The following is a 17,256-nucleotide window of genomic DNA, read 5'->3' on the forward strand; positions in this document are numbered from 1 at the left end:
AATGTTGTATTTGTCTGCATGTAATGGGAAATGCATGCGAAGACAACTTTCACTTTCTTTAATGTCTTTAATTAAGTTTTCTATGTAGTAAACCGTTACCCCAATAGAGTACTGCCACCTCTTGAACTGTCTTCTGTTGTGGAAGCCATCTTTTGGTGGGATGTATGAAGCATGGATATCTTTCGCTGGCGGAGATACTTTTGATGGCTATGGTTTACTAGTACTAGTACAATCATCAGCTACTGGCCCTTCAGTCTGTTTTAACTCCATCTTGCCAACCCTTGCTACGATCAGTACAATATGTAGCTAATGGAAGGTTTGATTTTTTATTAGACTGCTTTAGAGCATTGTTATCTTTCTAATCATCTTCCATTTTCACTGGAAACCAATTTGTGTATTTATTATTTATTTAAAAATATAGAATTTAAAGATGTCTGAACTGCAAACCACTTTGTGTATTTATTTAAAAAATACAGATTTTAAAGATGTCTGAATTAGCAGCAAGTGAATATTTTGTATATCCTTGCGACTCCTCTGTCTTTCTGTAAACAAACAGTAGATGAATCCTTCTTAATTAAATCATGGATATTATAAATTAAGCAAACTTATTTTCAAAAAAGAGAGTTACCTCCTCTTGTTTAAATCAGGACTCATTCTTATCTAAATTAAAATAAAAAAAACCTTCCGGTTCTCCACATATGATGGCAGCCCTCCATGGTTAAATTTGTGTACCAGTACCCCATGGTTAAATGATCGATTGGCATCATGGTTAAAATCAGAAGCCACCATCACTGATCAGAAGATTGTATAGAAATGAAGCCCACTCTCCAATAAATTGAGTAGTTAATTAAAGTGACAACTTGGAATATCGTTTCTCATGCAAATGAAATTCTTATAAGTACAGGAATACTATAGACCTGTGTTATTGAATGTTTTTTTTTATTTGACTTTGTGTTCTTTTAAGTGCTGAAGTGGCTTCCATTGCTTAATACCATGCATATATGTACTGTATATAAGAACAAGTTCCTGCCCTTTAAAAAAAAGGACTGCAATATTTGGACCATATGTATATGTTTCTAAAGATAAGTAAAGATAAACTATTTTGGAAAACAATAATACATCACAATATATGAAGCATGTAGTAGCTTCGGCTGAATATAAACTTAATCCATGATGCTGACAGCAGGGTTGGCCGGGAAATACCAGTGCTGGGAATTACCGGTGGTAAATACCGGTATTTCCCATCCCGGTCAATACTACTGTTTTTCACTAATGTGGGAAATACTGGGAAATACAAATTTATAATCTTTATTTCTTTCATTTTTTCAATGCAAAACGTATGTTTATGATAAAAGATATTAACAATAAGCATCAAAAACCAATTTATCCTACTTTCCCATTTCACTGCCAGTTTATGAATCTTAAATTCACCAATCACCCAAAGACTTCTATAGCTGCTAAAGTACAAATTTTAGTCCAGCTTTTTGAACTTCAAGTTTTCTGTTTTACAGATTTATAATTCAAAGCACAAAATGAACTGTTATAATTACTGTAGGTGTTACAAGTAACAATTAAATAATCACACATGTTGTTATAATAAATGACACTTGACAGTTTTGTGCTCCTGTTTAGGGGAGATATATACTATGAATGGGGCTGATTGGCTTCTTCTTAGGTGTGTTGCATACTGAGGTAGTGACACAGTCACACTTTATTTTTCACAATTTTCTTGCACCATTTTCACATTCACCAAATAACCAGAAAATGGAACTTTTGATATCATGTTTATGATAACTGTATAGATTCACCTATACCTGACTAGTCTTAAAAACAAAACAACAATGTTGTCAATGAATGAACCATGTTTGGAGTATTCATAAGAAAATAACCAATGCATTACTGGGCAGTCAAAACTTGTTAAAATCAAAGAACATCTATAAAATGTCAAAAAGCTGACAAGGTGTACTATTGTCTACATCCCTACAGATTTGATTAAGACTAATGTCTAAGTATGAAGTACTATAATATGTAGTTGTACTTTATTTCCCAGTATTTCCCGGGAAATACCAGTAATTCCCGGGAATTACCAGTATTTCCCACCGTCCTGGGAAATATGAGTATTTCCCGCTTTTTTGCCAACCCTGGCTGACAGCTGGTGTCACATGCCAATCATTTCTTTATTAAAGGGAATGCTTCGTTTCTGTACTATTTAAGAACAACTTTACAATATAAGTGCCTCTAAACTTTAACATGTGCTTATGGCATGGAATCCCAATCCGCATCCAAATAAACATGTGCTTATAACCAGGCTAGCTCATTTTTAAACTGAATTGTCCCCATTGCATCCGCATTTACTTCACTTACATTTTTTCTGCAGCGACCCTGAGGCCCACGCAAAAAACATTAAGAAATTTGCTAAATGAAATCTAAGCATAGTTGTAGATAAATCAATTTCTTCCTAAAATATTCCGCTTGTTAAATGTATTATGGTCATAGTTTTTTGGTAAGTAACACATATTTTGGCTTTTTTATTAATTATTATTTTTTGTTGCTTTATAATTTAGAGAACTCTGGAACTGTTACAATTTTAAAAAATGCCAACATTCAAATTAAAACTAAGATTTGCCATGGTATGAGCTACCAAAAAAAGCTTTAATCATGTATCAAGATGTTGGGGTTTTTTTGCGTACCAAGGGACACATGTATCAATTTTCTCAGCTAGCTTTTGAAAGTAAAACTTTGCTGCTTCACCACATAACTCACTTGTATTTTATTTCTATTTTTAATTAACCAATGCTCTGTAATTTAATAAAGATCTCATCAGGAGACTTGTTTGACTAATTTGATGCAGCGAGCAGACTGTAGCACAGAGGCAGAGCTGTTCTATTGATCCGCAGACTCCCCTGTCATTGCTTCATCGATTCTATTGACCAACAGATAGAAATTTTACTTCCTTGTTGTCCGCTCTGGCTTCTGATTGGCTGATTCTGGGCTGCTGGCCTCCAATCACTGCACAGCATCAGTCAGTGCATTGGAGAGTGTTATTATCTGGTATAGGATGCTGAGTGCACTGGTACATTTTGGATGTTTCTAATAATTTTGTCAAAAGAAACAATTTAGGTGAGTATATATATTCCATAGCTGTTTTGATTTGGTGAAATTTTTTTCTTTTCCCCCCCAAGAAATCATTCTACAATTGAATTGCTAGCACTTGCTTGGCTTAATTGCACAAATTTTGAAATGCTTACAGTAGGCGACATTTAAAGAATAGATGGGGAGTTGTAGTGAAGATGAATTCATTCCAATCAAAATCAGGAGATATTTATTTAATTAAGTGTTAGTCTAAATTATAAATTATTAAAACTAATTAAGAACTTAAAAGTAATCAGGAAACCTATCTTCTATTTCCTACACTTTTTATAATTAACTCATTCTTGATTAACAGGTCTACATTTAGCCAAAAGGATTTCTACAGAAAGGTAGAATGTTCTATATGCTCCTTTTAATAGAGATCTTAAAAATCAGTGTTTTTTGTCTAAATATATAGCACAGACGAAAGAAAGGTTGCAGATATCCTGTAGTTTGAAATGTTAAGTTTGATTTTTATTTTCTCCTCTTTTTTTTTGGGGGGGGGGGATAAAATTTTATCCTTCCTTAGTTTGTATACTCATTTAAGGATGGCAAACCCAATTCATTTCTACAATAGATTTTTTATTCAAATTTTTATATAATGTTAATCAGTTAATGGTGAGTGAAAATCAATAAGAAAATTACATGATCATCGACTTCCTTATTTTACTGGGGACGTTTCAAAATTTGGGTACAAAAATCCTCAGATATAATAGAAAGTAATGCGAATTTTCTGGGGTGTGGTATAAAAATTGATATTTTAAAAATTCTGCAATAGATTTTTTACTCTAATTAAAATGCAATATTTAAAAGAAAAAAATTTAGGTCATCAACCTAAATTCTTTGAGGGGTTGTGTGAAAGTTCACTGCATGGTTCGACATTTTTCTTCAGAAATATCATTAAAAAAAAAGGTGATTTACATTAACTGTTATATATATAAACATAAATATTGTTTGGTTAATGTATGAATTCAATAACTACCAGATTATAAGACTATAAACTGCCTTTTGGGCATTATAGGATTTATAAACTGTGGAAATATAACAGAATTGTTGCAAACAGAGGAAATTCAGACTAATTTTTTTATTCTTAATTTTTCTCCACTAAAAATAGTTTGGCATCACAAATTATGTTTAGTAGATAAAACATTTAATTATTTTCCCTTATTCTGATATACATAATTACGACAGTCATATTCATAGCAAATGCGTGGATTTCTGCGCAGAAGTGCAAATTAATCTTGAATTGGGTCCGTCATCCTTAAGACATAACTTTAGTGATAATGATTCTCACTAATCTAAGTTACAAAATTGAATTAAATACCATGTTAGCATGCCTTGAGGGGCAAAATTTGACAGAAATTCCATATTTCATCCTTATGATGGAATATCAGACAATTCATCCATGCAGTCAGAGTTATCTTTCTTTAATCAGGAAATGGTTGCTAAGTGGCCTTGTATTAGGTGGTTGACTTGTTGGTGCAAATGATACTAAAGAAGGAATCCTACACAGGATTTTTTTTTATACTGAAGAAAGCTAGCTATTTTGCTTAACTTATAGATGGCACTCTTAGGTTTTTTTGTCAAAGTAGTTATTTACCTTTTTGGGTATATTTTTTTTAATGTTTTCTCCAATTATGCTGTCATACCAAATTTGATCTTTTACAGATTTTTTCAGAAAAAAAGAGGAAAAAAATCTTTTTCACTCCCTCTATTAATAAAAACCCGTTATTTTTGACAACTCTTTTAAAATGTTTTTCTGTGCAGCAGACTTAATTACCAGTTATTTGATAATATAAACTAAGTAACAAGATATTTATATACTAGAAATTAGTACCTAATCTATGTCATGCGCGGATCTAGAGGGGGGGTCGGGGGGGTCCCGACCCCCCCTGGAAAATGAAAATTTATTAAATTTACATAGTAAAATTATCGCGAAAATATGCCTCGGACCCCCCCTGGCAAACACAATTATCCTTCGGACCCCCCCTGGAAAAATTTTCTGGATCCGCGCATGTATGTTGTGTCAAAAACTCTATTTCCATTCCTCTATCTCCTTTACCTTTACCTTTCTATTTTTTAATTTTTAAAATAATGCAGCAACTGGTCTCAAATCTTTCAAGTTTTTATTTATTATTGCATGGACAGAAAAAAAATAAATTTCATCATGCATTTACAAAATCTCTCTTTGAAAAATAAAAAATATAAAAATGTTTGCACAAAGGATTGTGTTGTGTCAGTGGTTACCGTTCTTGATCATTTACCAGGCATGTAAGAGTTAATTTTCTTTGATCAATAAAATGACACTCTTTGGATGACACGTTCTTGCTGTAAAACTTTAGACTTTAGAGTTGGCTTTTTTTCTGTTTGCAGTTCACTTGGTCTGTAATTGGTTTTTTTTTTTTAGATATGGAAAAAAAAAAGAACTTTCATTAATCATTAGTATATTAGGTATTTTCTGCTTGGTTATGGTAATCTGTTGAAATGGAGACATAATTTAGATTTATTGGTCATCTGCAGTCTGTGACTTTTGATTTTTATGATTGTGAAATTTTTTTAATGCAATTTAAATCTCCTTATGTTATTGATGTACTGGCTGTCACAAACATTCAAGGTATCTGATCATATGAGCTGGTGCTTCTATATTGATAACTATTGGATAGTATTAGACATCTGAACTGTAGATCATAAAATTAAATGTGTAGTTGTCAAGGATTTGTTTTTAAATATTAGATACAATGCAATAATTTTAAAAAACTTTTTAAATTTTTTTTTTTAATTATATTTTTTAAACCCAAAATTGCTGTTTTCTCTGTCTTTCTAAATTTGTACTCAATCTTGAATACTGTATTTTATTTATAGAATATACTGACTCATGCTGAATTAAGAAAATTTTCCCAAAGGTTTTGAGGAACCAAAATTCAATATTGGGTTTTCATACCGAAAAGTTAGCAGAAATGCTGCTTGCATTTTTAGAGTTACCTCTCTTAATCTGACATGTTCTGTTGAGACAATTAGCACAACTTGGAAAAACTTTCCCCCTTTTGAGTTTAGTAATAATCAAGATGCTATCACTGTCCTTAAAGTAAAAAAATCAATACCCTAGTATGTAGAATCTCAGTAATGTTCCCAAAAGATCTCATTTTGAAAAAGATCAGGTTTAATGAAAGTTCGTTTCATGGAAAAATTGTCTGCATTGGAAGGTTGCCTTGACAACACGGCTGTCATTGTCTCAGCAGAAAACTTATGGTTTTAAGATCTCATCGGTGCTTTGTCGCATAGCAACAGGTCCTTTCACTTTAATGTGAAAAATAAGCATTGTGGAAAGAAAAAAATGTAAAGAAAAAATGGTACAAGGAATCCCTGCAGATTTTAATGTCTGATATTTTAAGATTTAGATCTCTGTTAAAACTTATATTTATCATTAATTTATCATAAATCTTTTTATTTTTGTAGCACATGTAGGTTGACTAATCTTGTTCAACGTCATTAACCTGGAAAATAAGCTGCTATACTTGATTTCAATTTATACCTTCACCGTATATGGGATTTTGTTTGTCACTTTTGTTCACACTATAGAGAGGATGTTGCCACATTTGAAGTCGAGCAATTCAAAAAAATTCTGTTATTTACTCTGTAAATGTAGGACATGTAGCTTAAGGGATTTCAAACTGATTCCCTTAAAGTTCATATTGAAAATTTGTCATCCATCTTAAGCCTATTTGATACGAGGAATACCATTTTTGATTCTATTATATTCATAAAAACATGATAGATGGAGTCACAACTGTGTGTCAGATCTGGAGTCAAGGCCTCTGATGATTTTTTTTTATCTGTTTTAAGGTGGCTTGGTACTGATTTAAAAACAGAATGATCAATATCATTGTATAGTTGCAAAGCATCGTCGGGCCATTCCCAGAAAATGACATTGTGTAAGGGGTTTTTTTTAATGGTTGCCAAAGAATCAGTGGGCAGTTTTGGGTTTTCTGACTTCTGCGACATTTGTGTGTCTTGGGTTATGTATTGTAGGTCACTGATCTATGGTTATCTGTCTGTTCAACTTCCTTTAACCTTATACATAGTACAACACACTGACTGCAGACCCTATTATGTTGTCTTCTCAACCTGTAAATTGATTAATGAATGTTTTGTTAAAAGTAAATTGAATGTAGGTGTGATGCTCAATGACAAATAATCTACATTTGAATTGAAATGTATGATAAAATTCTGGCTGTAAAAATGCAATAAGACATGTTAAACTGGAAGATTTAACAGAAATTCACATGACGTGCAGCTCTTTGAATTTTTGATAGCTTTTTTGTCAAAAGAATTTGTTTAAGCATTGATATTATCATGAAATGAGAGTCTTTTAACTAATCTGTAACTTGATAAAGAAAGTTGCTCTGGGTTGTATCTACTTGTCTTTGAACTGCGTAAATGTAAAGTTCAAAGTTTCAATTATTTTCTTAGATGTTTTAATCTGGCCTATATGTTGCAAAGTTTTAATTTAATTACAGGCAATCTTGATGATGTCAGAGAACAGATAGTGTAATATCTGAGCTACAAATTTAAAAACAGAATTTTTTTGCTGTCACTGAAATTAAGGCATGTGCAATTTATTTTCCTGTTACATCACAGAAGATGATGAAACGAGCAGTCTTATTGTGAACTTTCGGTCTTAGCCTGTCACCTAAAGGGTTGTATGTTTTCGTAATACTTGTATAAATATAAGCATGCTAGGGTTGGGGGAGGGGGCGACTGAAAATTAGAGACAGCTAGTACTCATGATGGTGTGTGAAGCAAACACGATTATCACACAGTCAGCAGCTTCGGTCAGACATAGCACACATACATCTGTTTAATGAATGGAAAACTCTTAAGCAGTGGTGTAATTAATTTGTGATTGTGGCAGTATAGCTATGCCAAGTTTGATGAAAGTCTGTTGAGAATTATACATATTGCTGTCAAACATAATTTGTTGACCGAAAAATAAGTCTGCCTTACATTACCAGTAGCATACTTCCTTTGAACCAAAAAATATTATAAAAAGAATTTTACGTTTTTTTTTCACATGATTTTATTTGTACATGTTCATAATATAAGTACATGATTTATATTATTTATATTTCTTCTTTTTTTTTGCCTGCAAAGTTTCCAGTCAGATCATGCAGCATCTAGGCATTAATATGCTGCTGCTGTGCAGCATCGTCATTTTTCCAATTCTGAAGATAATCAGCCGTTTGTTTATCAAAAAGAAAACTCTGTCATCAGAGGTCCCGCAGATTGACATAAGCAAAGTTCGTTTAATAGTTTTGGGTGTAATCTTTAGATATTTAGTGCTACAGAAAAGATTGCATTTTGTTATTGGTTATTTCTTTATTCTCGAAGCCGTAAGTTTGAAATCAATGATGAAAAAATACACTAGTGAAAAAAATTAACTTTTAATACAATCTATTTCATTTTTCATGATTGTGTAGAAAGTCTTAATGAAGCCATGATAAAATTGTCTATCCAAGGACGCAATCAGAAAAAAAATGTTGATTTGTTCAAAAAAGCTTTTGTTATGCAAGGATGCAGTATCAAGCTATCAGCTGGTGATAAGCAAGGCTATAATATGAAATCTTGTAAATGCATAAAAAAGAGTATGTTCGACGTTTGATATTACATCAAGCCATTGCATGATATCTAGGTCAATGTGGTATGCCTGCAAAATGATTGCCAATGAAGTACATTTAATCATATTGTGGGTGCATCCAAAATAAAACAGAAAATGTTAAGATGACCAGTGAATGTAAATGAGTTTCAGTGGCCTTGTTTTGCATGGTTTAGAAAGTCTCGACACTTTGAATCAAGCTGATCTGACTGAAAACTTCCTACCATAAAACTCCTAATGAATGTATGGATCATATATACACAGGAAATATTAGGAAATTAATATCATACATTAAAATCTGAGACAAAAGAAAGCAGGAAGTTTTTCCAAATAATTGCATAATTCTTTGTTTACTAAACGAGGGTCTCTCAAGTGTTCCCTCTTATATTATCTCTAATGAACAGCGCAGAGCTTGAAGTGAGGGCTATGGTCACCAAGTGAGGAAGTCTGACAAATTATCAGTACACGCTCATTACATGTACAGTAGATAAGACTTTATTTTCTAAATCGTAGATAGTCACTATTTTGTTCTTCAGCACGTAAAACTGAATCACTTCTTGCTTACTGGGCAGGACTGAAGAAAAGGTTGTGTAAGGGGATGTACTTTAGACAGCGGTGTGGCGTGCAGTGTCTATATTTAGGCTAATTCGTACAGCAATCGGCTCTTTAGCTATCAGTATTGTACATCTTTTGTTTGCGGATGTTGCCATCTGATGTGAGGGGAAACTTCCGTATACTCAATTATCTCCCTTTCTAGGGTTTCCGTAAACTCTAATTACTGTGTTTCCTCTTCTGGTTCGCAGGCTCCCCTCTCCACACATAGATGATCTCAGAGAAATGCTGTAAAATTTTACTTTCTCTCATGTTAGTTAATGAAATATCTTCTTTTTTTTACAACGTGACTATGTAATTCTTTTATCTGATCTGTTTTTCAAAGACCCTTAGTAACAGTCAAACACTAAAAACTGATTTGTTATATTAATAACCATATATGTCAAGATTGTATGCTCAACAATGGTGGTATGTGATTTAAAAAGTCTGTTATTTGCAATTCATAAAAGCTCTGACGTAAGTTATAGAATCCTTTAGTTTACTGGGTCACCAGTTTGATGAGTAATAAAAGTACAAATCAGAATTTAGCTCGCCTCTGACCTTGACCCGAAGAGAGATATGTTAGAGGTCAAAGAGTTTGTCTTCATGACAAATGTTCTATCTTTACATTTATCAGACTTCTACCCGTTTGAAGCCATTGAATTAGATTCCGTATACATGCAGTCATCCAAGGAGAATGTCGACAAGCAGGGTGTAATTGTCCGACGGCACAATAGACGGAGTTGGCAAAGAATTTGCTGCCCGTCCACACTCTACTACCCTGTATGGATATGCAGATTACTATCAAGTTTGATCGCCTGCCAAAGACCTTGTTTAGGAAATATTTTTAAAAGCCTGTGTAATTTAAATCCTTCCTTGGTTTTACAATTCGCAGTCATTTCGATAGGATTGAGAAGTCCTATTATATTAGTAATTTGTACCCTATCCATCTTCTTTTCAAATACATTGCATAAAACCTGTTTTTATGGACATTTTAAAATGACAGTGAAAACCCTTCCTTGGTTACGTAGCTGTACCAAAAGATCTGTGCAGGACGTGTTTTAACTGGTAGATGTACTAGTGTTTTAAGGTGAATGCTTGAAAGGCCAGATGTAGACAAGAATGATAAAGAGTTGTTTTATCGTGATGTAAAATAATCACTGTAGAAAGTGCCCTGGTCATTATTCATCTACACTTCCTATCTAGGATTTCCAAATCCAGAGACTCAATCATTAAGTTTTCTGCTCAAGTATTTTAAGAGTTTTTCTATGAAAAAAAAAAAACAAGAGACATTGAAGTAATGTGCAAATTGTGGAGAAACATAACCTCATATTTTTGGGCAATAATTGAAGCACTTCAAACAACGTTGATTGTCTAAACCGTACAAGTAGTTTGTTTTAGTCATTTCATGTGATAGTGATAAAAACAAGATCAAGTGACAATGACCTCAGAGTTAAAGTACTGTATTGTGTAGATCCTGAATTCGGTTATCTAACAAGTGTTTCTGTGCTTATCAGCCAATCATGAAAGTCCTTGTTTAGTTCTCGAACAGAAAAAAAAAATAATGATCACCAGGACATAATTACAAGTATATGATCAATTCCATCCGCGGAGAGAGGAAATAAACAAGTAAATAAAGCGTAATAAAAATGTTGGACTCTAGGAAGTGGTGCCAGGTTTTACGCTGATATGAAGTAGGTAACAGAATATACATGTGACTCCACCCAATGTCTATATAGCGAGCGGGGAGATCATGCTTGTCCACATGACTAATGATAAAACACGAGGAAAAGTCAGGAAATATTTGTTTTTATTAAAAGGTTCAGAAAAATGTTTGCTGTTTATGAGGGGAACAATGCACTCCTCTCATAGCGGTGACATATATTGAAATACGAGGCAGCACAGAAAAACACCTTCAAATAGAATGACGCAGATCATGTAAAATGTTTGTACAATATGACAAATAAAAAGCTCATCGTATGAAGGCTGTGGAGTGTCTCTATACATACCCACATGGTGCACTTGGCTGATCTTTTTCGCTATTTCGTCAAGTAACTGGTGAAATCCGGAAAACATGTACTGCGGATGTAGGAATGGAAAAGTTGAAGATTTCCGACAATGGAAGTGTTCAGGGTTATCGGGCTGTGACTCAGGCCCTTGACTCGGCTTCCTACTGACAAGGGCTGGAGCTGGGAACTGTATCAAGATCTCTCTACTCCCCTCTCCAAAACATCCGTGTCCACCAGCGGAACATCAATCTAGGGTTTAGTCATGATTCCCACATCAAATGACCTCCTTCACGAATTTAGTCATCTTAAACACGAAATCATTTCGTAATAACAATCTCATTATGCTCATCTCTGTAAGGCTATTGTTTTATTGGCTGTGAGAACATTTCTTAGGGATGACATTTTTCATTTCTTTTTTTTAAAGGGGGGGGGGGGGGGTTGTATGGAACAAAATGGAAGATTGATGCATGAATCAGAGAGTGGCCTCAGTACTACAAACTTTTTGTAGCGGTAGTAAGGAGAAATTCTAAACTCTTTCGTTATTTGTAAGCATTTAATCTTTGGTCTCCTCATTTAATGTGTCACACTGCCCAAGGTCATAAACTCTAGAAGCATGACCTACTTAAATCTTCTGAAGCTAGAAATTTATCGATTATTTATTTTCATTCAGCTAAAATACAAAAAAATGAGAAATAAGAGATTAACCCTACTGACATTTGCCTTTGGGTCTTTTAAACAATTTTTTGGTTAATATTGGTGATCAGAGCAGACAGTTTATAAGTATCGAGGCATTTCCTGACTTCATAGTCATTAACAGTTGTGGGGTTGAGCTGTCTTGGACAGGGGATGGATGGCTTTTGGTCCAAGTCTTGGGGGCCTGACAAAGATTTATCTATCAGCATGGCCTACCTGTAGAAAGTGACAGTGAAGTTAATGCATGCTGAAAATGGTACATTTGTATTCAGATCTAATGGGGCTGTCAAGTGCCATCCATGGGGGGAGAGGTAGGGGGGTGATGCCAGTCGGCAATTCCTTTGGCTAGTGTTGATCCAGATATGTTAATATTGGAGAGCTTTTGGGTTTACATTCTCCAAATATTTCACGTGTTCTCGGAAGTTATTTTTGAAAATTTACATTATCTGTATGCATGGCACATATTTCATTCATCATATCTCACCTATCATGTTATTTTTTCTGTAAGATAAGGGGCGCATTACAAGAATTTATCAATCTTGATTTTTTTTATTCCCCCCTTTGTGAATGCTAAAATTAACACACAGAATGGGTTTTGTGATGGTTCCAGGCAATTGATATAAGCTCTATATAATAGCACACCTATTCACTCTTAGAGTCAGAGAGGTTTTGGAGGGGGGCACCTGGGGTTATTTACCTCCTGTACTCGGCAATCATTTTGTTATTCATTCATGCAGTACCCTCTCCTATTGATAAAGTCACCATGAACCACCAGTTACACTAATCACTTTCAGATCTTAATAAAAATAAAGACAAATATTCTTTGGATGGTTATTTTTACATTGTGTGGGTTGCATTTGATTAACCAATGTATGCAAGTTATGACATTACTTCAAGTCAGTAAACTAATGGACAGTAAAAAGTAATGTACTTTGTACTAAGCAACTGGCAATATACCGGTAGATTATAACAAAGGGGGAAAACCCCTGTCCCATTAGAAAGGGACATCTAGGTTAAGGTCAAATCCTTTTCTTTTTCAATTGCAATGTCATTCATATTTGGCGGGGTTTATTTTGACCTGCAAAATTCATTGTAAATTTATTATCTGAGAAAACAGTTTAGAAATTAAAATTCTATCCTTTTTTAATGGTAGATTGTTCCTGAAATATGATCTATAATTGACCCCATATTTTTCTTCTTTTTTTTCTCATGGTAAACTTTGTCAAGACTGTTTTTGTTTTGAGGTTGGTGTGCTGAAACATGATCTGATACATTGTAATGAGAGTCAGATACACAGATGTTTGTATTTTTAGTTTGGTGCAAAAAAATAATAATCAAAAAATTGAATGTGATATGAAATAGTTCATATGAACTAAAAAGTAGAACAGTGAAGTAAGACATGTTACTTCAAGATGTGCCAGATATGTTCACAGCTGTTTCATAATAATAAAAAGGAAACTAGCATTAGTAGGTCACATTGTGTACACTCATAGTCTATTGAACTGGTAGATTGTTCAATACTGCTCTACATCCGGATCATTTAGCCAGTCAATCTTTTTAGCACCCATTATTGCAAACCCACATGCAGGTGTGCATGTCTGTTTAACTTAATTTCCACTTCAAACACTGTTTCAAATGTTCTTCAATTTGAAGAAGAAAAAAAATAAGAAATGCATGATACTGTAGAATCATTTAAATTCGTGGGGGCCAATTTTCGTGGAGTGTAGGGTTTTTGCTTATTGGTGGGGATGTGATTTTGTGGATGCGTGGGTTTTGCACTTTTGATAAGAAAACTAAGTCTTTAACGTTTGTTTTCGTGGAGAATGCTACCAATGAATACCATGAAAATGGAGCAATCACGAAATATATAATTATTCCACCATATTTTGTTACCTAATATTGTGACCTTCCTGTTTCATTTTTTTCCCTTCAGTGTAATGTTAGTGTCACAAGTTGTTATAAATTCCTGACACCACGAAGAAAGTGGCTTCATACATGAAAGTATCACACTAAAATAAAGTTGGAAGAGCAGTGTCGCCTTCTAATGGCATGACACTCAGTAAATAAACAGATGTGGTACTTGTAATTAGCCCTACAATAGAACTGGCACCATCTGAGTACAATATCATTTGTGGTTTAGAACATCTATTAATTTAATTAAAGCTTGTTCGTACACTGGCATTGTGGGGATGTACATATAGGTTACCGTAGAAGGACCATTCTTCATCTGGCCACTTTACATTGTGACACTCGTTACGAAGAATGTGTGAAATTTGAAATGAGAAATTAAATTTGTCAAAATAAGCAACCTGGGGCTGTAAAATGAGTGTAAAATTGTCACACACTAGGTACCTCTATATCTGTGTGAAATATGTTAACATAACTGATGACCAGTCAGCTCAACTGTCTCAGCACTCACTTACCGAACATGTATCAACCGGTCTATTATAGAAATGGAGGGCCCAGAAAGCAATTTGTACCAACTTTGTACCAATCAATCTGTTATAGAAACTGAGGGCACAGAAGGCAATTTGTACCAACTTTGTACCAACAAGTTCATTATAGACACAGAGGGCATAGAAGGCAATTTTCTCTTTGCCATGGCAATTAACCACCTCTTAAAATAACTTTTTTCAAGTTTTTTTAAAATAGGCTTTTAAGACAATAATATAAAAAGCCCATTGTTTAAAGAGACCCTAGAGGTATTCTTGCCTCTTGCATTGGGTGCACTATCTGGTTGTTAGAACTTTGTGTCAAGGTTTGGTATGACTCGGTGCAGTGGTTTATCAGCGAGGCCGTACAGCCCACAGTTCCTGTTTGTAGGTCCGCCCCCACAATCAGGTATGTGGAAGGTCCCACCTAGAGTCCTGAACTCAGCTACACTGTAACCATGCAGTATAGAAGGCTCTCTTCTTAAGAAAAGACTCTGTCTTAGTTTTATTTGAATGGGCTTGTTGTCAACATGTGGATTGTGGAATGTCTCACTTTTTAAGATCCTGTCTCTATCATGTCTATGTACTGTAGTGCTAAACCTGGCACATAGAGATCTTTTGATAAAAATCAGCAAAATTGGGAACTTTATTCTAATGACATTGACTTCATGTGTTTATGAGTTCCGAGAAACTATTTTTTTTTTCCTCCGCATATTTACCTTAATCCTTAGTTAGTTTTTCTCTCTTTTGCATTTTAATTTCTGTGGTTGATACTTAATAGAACCATTTGTTTCATAACATAATTATGAACTTGATTAAGAGTTGATGCCCTTTCTGCTGTAGTGAGAAATGTCTCGATGTCTGATGTGTGCCCTGATAGCTGAGCCGGTCAGATAACCTACATTCATTGTCTTCTTCAGAGTGTTATTGACTATAGTTTATCTAATTAGGTAGCAACTATCTACCTGGGCTATCTAAGACATATTGGCTTGATATCTAAATCCCTCTGGTCTCCAGGTCATATCACTCCCGCTGCCGCTAAATACCTGCCTCAGATTGAACGCCTATTTCCTGTTTTATGATCACCCCCTCTAAAAAAAAAAAACAACCTTCTTCCACACCTGAGAGTTTTTTTTTTAAACAACTGGCTCTACCTCAGTGTAATGTGGTGTGTGTATCGAGAAAAACAGGAAAAATTTAAATAGCCCAGCTCTGATTTCCTACCTGAGCACTGCCAGAGTTTACATCACAAGTCATGTGACCGGTGGCCTCAATGACTATAACAATATGGGTTGGTTAGACATACAGAGACTTCCTATGTAAATAGAGTGCAGTGTTCACTTCCTACAGCGACCAGGCAGTGTGACACAGGAATTCTAGTCTGCATGAGGAGACCAATTATTTACTGTTTTTCCTTTCAATCATCATGAATCATTTTATCTGCATGGAGAAGAACAGACTTACATGATTAGTTTTATCCATTGATTTTTTTTTTTCAATTTTGCTTTCATGTGTGCTCGAGAAAAGAGATATTTGTGATAAATTTTTACACACTGAGGTTAACACACGGTGCATAAAATGTTTATGGATTTAGATTCTGTGCCGATTCTCGATTTGTCGTTGAAGAAAAAATCGAGACATGACTCTGTGGATTCTTTTGAGGAGGGACGAATGCCCCCCTCTGATAAAGCAGGAGGGGGCACGTACAAGAAAAATCTCATGAAAAGATATTGTAAGTAATTTCTTCAGTTTTTTCCTATATTTCTAAACATGCCTGGTTTTTTATTCACTCATTGAATCAAACTGCTACAAGATTGAGGCACATGTTGCACCTATCAGTTTTTGTATTGTCAGATGTAACATGTGTTAGGGAAAAAAACCACCAGAAAGTCGCTGGAAAAGTGAAGCTGAACTAATGCATTACTTTCTTTAATATTGCTCCAGATATTTGTAACATGTTTTCATTTTTTGTGTCGGTGGCTAGGGTTTTAACTTTGGATTACAAAGGAAGGGTATGGCTGCTGTTTTTGGCACCTGTTTGGACAGTACCGAAAACCTTTATAAATCACCAGGTCAAAACCGGGATACCCTATATCAAATAAATCCAGTTGACAAAATATTGATTTTCTTCGTGTTGGCTGTATATTTCTGAAAAGGATTTTAATGACTTGGGGGAATATTTTAAGACAGGAAATAGAAAGCCTGGTGTTTGTCCTCCTATTTATAACCCCCATTATGTGGAGCTCCACAGTCCACTGTCCGTGTCATTCTAACTACCGGTCTGGTTGCGGAAATTTTCATTTTTCTGTTATTGATCATTCCATGCTGATGGAAAGCGTTCAGAGAAAAATAGAAATATTAATGTATATGAGTTTACAAGCTGAGGTAGTTGTGTGTGTGTAACAAATGGGAGTCTGTCCACTAAATCTGTAAATTTATCAGTTGTGAAGACAAGCAGGGCAGGTGCCCTTTTAACTGTGAATTATGATAGCTTCTGGTCCAAATGTACATTCCTACCCCGAGGCCTGTGGAATAGACAAGCATTTCCTATTGTGTGGTTGTCTAACAGTTAATAAGGTCTTCAACTACACACAGAATATGTGTATACCTGTTGTAAATATCTTGATTGATTGATATCAATTAAAACTGTTACCTAATAGTGTGTAATGACCTCATCAACCATCTCCCCACACAATTACATGGGTACAGCTGTAAAAGAACAGCACCCTCAAGTGAAGATGTGTACAAG

General features: G+C 34.5%; 1 protein-coding gene and 1 long non-coding RNA gene across 3 annotated transcripts in view; one reads left to right on the plus strand and one right to left on the minus strand.

The window, feature by feature from the left end:
• Positions 1-17,256, plus strand: part of LOC128192137 (ETS translocation variant 5-like) — a 41,697-nt gene that overhangs the window by 15,137 nt on the left and 9,304 nt on the right. The window lies entirely within an intron of this gene.
• LOC128192138 (uncharacterized) lies at positions 4,994-16,230 on the minus strand. The gene is made up of 2 exons (XR_008244514.1): positions 11,383-16,230; positions 4,994-11,286 (listed from the first exon to the last, which is right to left on the minus strand). It is a non-coding gene; the product is annotated as an uncharacterized LOC128192138 (long non-coding RNA).

Source organism: Crassostrea angulata, chromosome 7 (assembly GCF_025612915.1).
Source record: "Crassostrea angulata isolate pt1a10 chromosome 7, ASM2561291v2, whole genome shotgun sequence".
NCBI classification, from domain to species: Eukaryota; Metazoa; Mollusca; class Bivalvia; order Ostreida; family Ostreidae; genus Magallana; species Magallana angulata.